Source organism: Engraulis encrasicolus, chromosome 3 (assembly GCF_034702125.1).
Source record: "Engraulis encrasicolus isolate BLACKSEA-1 chromosome 3, IST_EnEncr_1.0, whole genome shotgun sequence".
In the NCBI taxonomy this organism is placed as follows: domain Eukaryota; kingdom Metazoa; phylum Chordata; class Actinopteri; order Clupeiformes; family Engraulidae; genus Engraulis; species Engraulis encrasicolus.
Window position 1 is genome coordinate 20,899,448 of NC_085859.1, and position 6,189 is coordinate 20,905,636.

A 6,189-nucleotide genomic window follows, 5' to 3' on the forward strand; every position below is an offset into this window, starting at 1 on the left:
CATGCGCCATCGGAAGCGAAAGACCCTAACGAATTGGAGGCTGCCCGTTGCATTGCCTGATGGTTTTCCCCCTGTCTGTGTAGCTAGTGGACGGAGCGGTCTGTGCGCGGTGACGGTCTCTGAACGGAGCTGTTGTGCGCGCCTAGCATCGAGCGCAGTGGGGCATAGACGCAGACGTTTAGGAGAAAGATTTTTTTTTTCTCTTTGAGAACATTTGTGAAACTTATGACTAATGTGTTTCTTTTTAAATATTTGATATGCTAAACATAGCCCAATGGGGGGAAAAAATACTAAAGCCAACTGAGTGACAGCACTTTTTTCTGAAACTAATTGAGAAAGAGGGAGAGACAGGTCTAATCCACAAAGCACACAAAGTGTTCTTTCATAAATGCAGCAAGAGAAACCTTTATTTGTCCATTCCTATCATAGAAAAAAGAGGAGGTTTCAAGCTTGGCTGGGCCTGGGCAAAAAGATTAGATGAAACCAGAGCATTTTAAACCTCTTTGGGGGCCCTGGATTAAGCCGGGTGAGGGATAGAGTGCCCTTCCCCAGTACTTCTGAAATGGAACAATAAACCATATACAGGTGTTTCTTAAAATACTTGGGAATTTGCCATGGAGACATCTATATATTTTTCCCCACATGGATGAAATATTTGGGAAACAAAACCTTCCTTTTGTAACACGTCCCGATAACACGCGAGCCAAAAAATAACTCTGCAAATTAATATAGCTTTGAACTCTTGCTAATGTAATCAACTCCCCCCCCCCAAGCAAGGATGATATGGGTTTGTATGTGATATGGCCGGGTGATACTATCCAGGTAAGCCAATTATGGCAAATGGACTGGATGGGGACCGTGACCCCTCAGCAGGGGGCGTGAAAAATTGTCTTCAGTGCAATGCCGGCCTGGTCAGATGCCATGCCCAGTGCCCTCATCAATTATAGGTGAGCGACCTCTCAGCTTACCTTGCGCAGGTAAGGGCAGCGGCACAATGAAAGGCCAAGGCAGTGCTGCCCTCCCAGGGTCCAAGGAGGAGGGATGGAGGAAGGGAAGGGGACAGCATGCCATTGTGTCCTTCAGGCAGGAGTGCATGAGGAGGAAATGCCAACGCTCCCCACAGTCTCTGTCAGCACAGCGGTGGCACTCTGCTCATCTTACAGCTCATCACCAAATTGGGAAAGTGCTTAGCTAAGTAGCAGCGGCTGGATCTGTTACCCAGAGAGCCACAGGGCTAAGTGATCAGTGAGTGACTATGTATCCTACACGGGGAAAGTAACGGATCAAGTGACTGAATGAAGGCATGAGGCGTCACAGAGGGCAGTAGATCAAAGTGGTGCATGTTGTTGGGGTTAATGTCTGGAAGACCTGGTTGATGTAGGCTACATTTTGTGGTTGAAATCACCTAAAACAAGAAATTGATTAGAATAAAAGTTAGTAGTATCATCTAAAACTAGCTGTGTTTCATGTACGTTTTATTATCCCTACAATTTGTAATCACTTGGGCCTAGTAGCGTACCTGAGTTCTTTATCTAGCAAGGTGAATGCTGGATAACATGCATGTATATGCATGTGTAGACTATGGTGAAGATCGTCATCATTTGTGGTCATGTATGGTGATATGAGTTTGTGGTGTAAGTCTTTTACACCACAAAAGTTTTTTAAAAAAATAAATCCTTTTTGAATTGTCAGGATCAAAAAATGAGAATAAATTCTCTGACTAAGGCACTCCAAATTAAAATGTCTTTATTAATATGACAGGTCCTACATGGACATATTAAAAACAAGGCCCACGCGTAGCGGCATGAGTGCCTTCTTCAGAACCTTTTTGAATTGTATTGAATGCATCCGTTGCAACACACTGGCATTATTCTACAAATGAAGAGTTTTTTTTGCGAAACAGTGTATTTCCATTTTGTAGAATATTGGGAAATGGAGCATTGGGCATTTTTGTATTGGGCATTCCATTGCATTGCATTGCAAAATGCATTTTATATAGGTTGAGAAAGTATGTTCTCAAAATATTTGAATGGCAAGAATTCACACATTTTCAATAATAAAATGCAAAAGTAAAAAATGGTGGATACACCGTTTTGCAAATAAACTCTTCAAATGTTTATGGATTATTTTATTTTAAAATAATACATATTCTGTGCAACGGGCTATTAATATGACTAAATAAACCCCACTAAAGTGATCAAAAGCAGGTTAGTAAGACAACATTGAAGCCCAGTGCTTTCCACAAGACAAGACAGTGTGGAGTGTTCCTTTCTGCCTGCCAACATGGAGAGCAAATCCTTCGGGCACCACTATTTATCCTTTGCTAGTCAACTTTGAAGTGTTAAGAGGCGAGAGTGTGCACATTGGTGGGTGAATCCGATGAAAATTGTTTGTCATGGCTAAATGTGTGCACTCAACGGGGGCTTTTGACTAAGGGGGCCTGGTCCCTTCCGTCAAGGCACCGCACCGCCAGGGCTGGACTGGTCATCTGGCATAGCTGGCATTTCCCGGTGAGCCCTGCACCCTCGTGGGCCCCCATTTTTTTTTTTTACATTACTGACAATAGGGGCCCACGAGGGTGCGGGGCACACCGGTGAGTCATTTCTCCGCCACTAATAATAATGAGGGGGCCCCCCTTGAATCCAAAAGTGCCTGGGCCCTATTTGTCCCCCTAGTCCAGCCCTGCGCACCGCCACAGCAAATCTCAGCACCCAGAACAGCAGGTCAGGACAGCTCAACTCCACACGCCACTCCGCTCCACCACCGACCGACATCTGTGTTTGTACCAGCAGGTGCCAAGCCAACAGAGACATCACCGACCGGGGCACAGACATGCCGTGACACCAGCAGCAGGCAATCTACTAACACACATTCAACGGGCCTATAACGCTTGGCAAAAAGCCCCAGGTTTAAGATATTTGTAGGGGGGGGGAACATCACAAGCAAAAAATGTGTGTGCGTTTCTCTCTCTCTGTGTGTGTCTGTGTGTGTGTGCGTGCGTGTGTGTGTGTGTGTGTGTGTGTGTGTGTGTGTGTGTGTGTGTGTGTGTGTGTGTGTGTGTGTGTGTGTGTGTGTGTGTGTGTGTGTGTGTGTGTGTGTGTGTGTGTGTGTGTGTGTGTACACATGTGGAAGGGGTGGCTCGTGTTGAAATTTGGAGCATTCAGGTACAGTGTATCTCACGGGTTGTTTTTCTTGGGGAGGCTGCTGGGAGATAGGGTCAGGGCGAGAGGGGAGTGAGCTCAGGGAAGGTGTGGATGGACTGCTGGATCTGGATGGTGCGGCCGGCTCGTGGGAGGGGGAGGAGGAGAGCCGAGCCCAGCCATTCCTGGGAAAGGTTCCTCCATCCCCTAGAGGTGTGCGTCAGAGGCCTCTCAAGCTCTTATCATTTGTCCTCTTTGAAACTCTTCCTCCTCTCCTCTTCTGACGATGGGTGTCTCAGACAGTCCAACATCACACATAATGAAAGCTTTGGCCAGGCAACGAGCCATGATTGTTCCATCTTCCTCCTCAAGGGCAGATTCTGGGGGGAACGTGATGGCAAATTTAATCTCCCTTTCTTTCCCACATGAACTGCACATTTGCCCTCCATTTTCATGGGCTTTTTGTGTCTTTATTGAGATTAAAATCATAGAGATCACGACAGGAAGAGACAGGAGGAGAGAGATGTGGTATGGCTGGGAAATGTCTAGGGATGCCCCGAGTGACCCAGGTCGGACTCGAACCTGGGTCGCCACGGGAGTGCAAGCCCATTTGTGGTAGGGCGTCTTAGTGCACTGGGCCCAGTGGTGTAGTCTACGTAGAACGCGGGTATACGGAGTATACCCACTTCTAAATTTCAGGGATTTCAGTATACCCACTTAAAATTGATTGATCCATTATTTTGAATAGCAGAAATATCTACAGTATACCCACTTCAAAAAATTCTAAAATATACAGTATACCTAAAAAAGTAGACTACACCACTGACTGGGCCACAACACAGCCCCCAACGGGGCAGCATTTTTTTTGCCTTTGAGCACCACCACATAATGATCACTCATCCAAGATATCCAACATGGGCCCGGATCACCATGCATTTGACATAAAGATCTGGCCCAATCGTAATTACCACATGCAGTGCTGTACAAACATGGCCATGTATGCACAGCACCGCTACCGTTACTGACCTCACCGTTTTGGCTCAGCGTTGCTTAAAATGGCATCGAGGAGGCGGGCTAGTGTGATGCATTTAAGTACGGGCTTCGCTCTCAGCCAGGTCCCCCGATTTAAAATGTTGCTCGATACTCAAGGCATGAGTTATCCCTCTGATCTCGTAAAACACATCTAGAGTTGTCTTAAATCCAGCATCTACTACCGGCAAGCATGTATAAATCACTATCTGACAAGAAAGCCACAAACAACCCAGGCAGGTAGGTCATAAAATTCAATTTGAATTTAGGAAAGCATGGAAACAGACCATGCAAACACAAACGCATGCATACGCATGCACACGCGCACACACCACTGTGCACATACCCACGCACACCTACAGCATGCCATTTCCCTTCTTTTGATCTTCACTGCATCAGTTCAATAAAGACGCTTTTGCACACCTCTGTAGTTGGGCAGGTGCGTAGGATGTTATCCCAGCCGGGTTGTCAGTCAAGTGAAAAGAAATCCCGCACACTGTCCATTCCACCAACAAACTTTAAACGTTGTATTAAAGTTTGTTGGTGGAATGGACAGTGTGCGGGATTTCTTTTCACTTGACTGATCTTCACTGCATAGCATGTCATGCATTGGCTTGCTAAACAGGAAACATTAGTCACCATTGACAAAGAGACACCATGAAAGCAGTCCCAGCATGCAATCCTTCAGCTGCACTAATAGTACGTTGTCGGCCGTGAGCAGGAATACCTCAAACTGGCTGACCCTGTCTCTGGGGCCTACGTGTATTCAAAGCCGTCGGCAGCCATGCATGTACGTACAGTATGCCCCAGTGTGTCAGCAGGGATGCTGCCGGATTTGGACAGGCCCAGGATAAAATCATCTGAAAGAGCAACTCAAGATGAATTATGGGCCCACCATGTGCCTGGGCCCGGGTGAACTGACCTTGCCTGCCGGCATCCACTGTGCCTTGCTTTTGGAAAAGGAGGAGGAAAAAAGGAATAGAAAACAGCACAAATCCAGCAACACAAACTCTTCAAATGTCCTCAGTGTATATGGTGACTTAATTTTTACGATGCATATCCATGGGTATTGTTTGTTCAGTACAGAACTCTGTCTGCCGTTTTTCCCAGACTTGCCTCACATAATAAGAATCCTCAAGAAGAAATAAAACTGAACAAAAACAAACTGAGGTCAAAATAGGGAACACAGACTATGTTTTCGGCTACACAAAGTTAATTGTCCCTAAACTGGATCCTAAAGAAAAAGAGGGGAAAACAATTTGAATTTTATTAGCGTCTCGCTCAAACCCAAAATAACCACAGAGAGGTGTTGAGTCATTACCGTCTGCTTAATCATAGCTATAATAATGAGGAGGGAGCAAACTGGGTGGCCTTTTTTCTTCCTCTGGCAGAAATGATTTGTGTCGCGATAAATACTTTGGGTGGCTGTTCATGTCTGGGCATCCAGAGTTGCTACCATTTTAAAGACTGTCAGTTGTTCCTCCAACTCCTTGTTACCCCTCTTGCATCAGGACAGTGAATAGAATACATGCATATGGATACAATTGTGCCTGAACGAGTTTTTTAGTGGTTTTGGGGGGTGGGGGTAAATCTATAAAAGGTTGATGTACAAACAGCGGGCATAGCCACTTCAACTGGAAAATTGGTATTTATTCCCTTCCATATTTACTGTATGTAATTATATTGATCAGCCAAAGAGTGAAAAACAAACACATCGCACCCATTTTTGATTCTTTATTTTGCTGCATTCTACTCATTTGTCTGTGGTAAAAAATGAGAAACCTAATTTAGGGCACCCAAAAGTGGGGATACCATTGCATAACTGGTACCTTTCCGCGGCACCTATGTACACTATAATGTGGAAATGTGTGATATGTGTACATGTTGCTGAACACCTTCATTTCCTTTGGGATCAATAACTCTCCTGCTCTTCTACACTCCACCAGTAGGCTTGAATTCTGTTTGAATTGTGGCCTAGGCAGGGCATGCAGTCTTCCTGACTAAACCGGGAAAACACAGG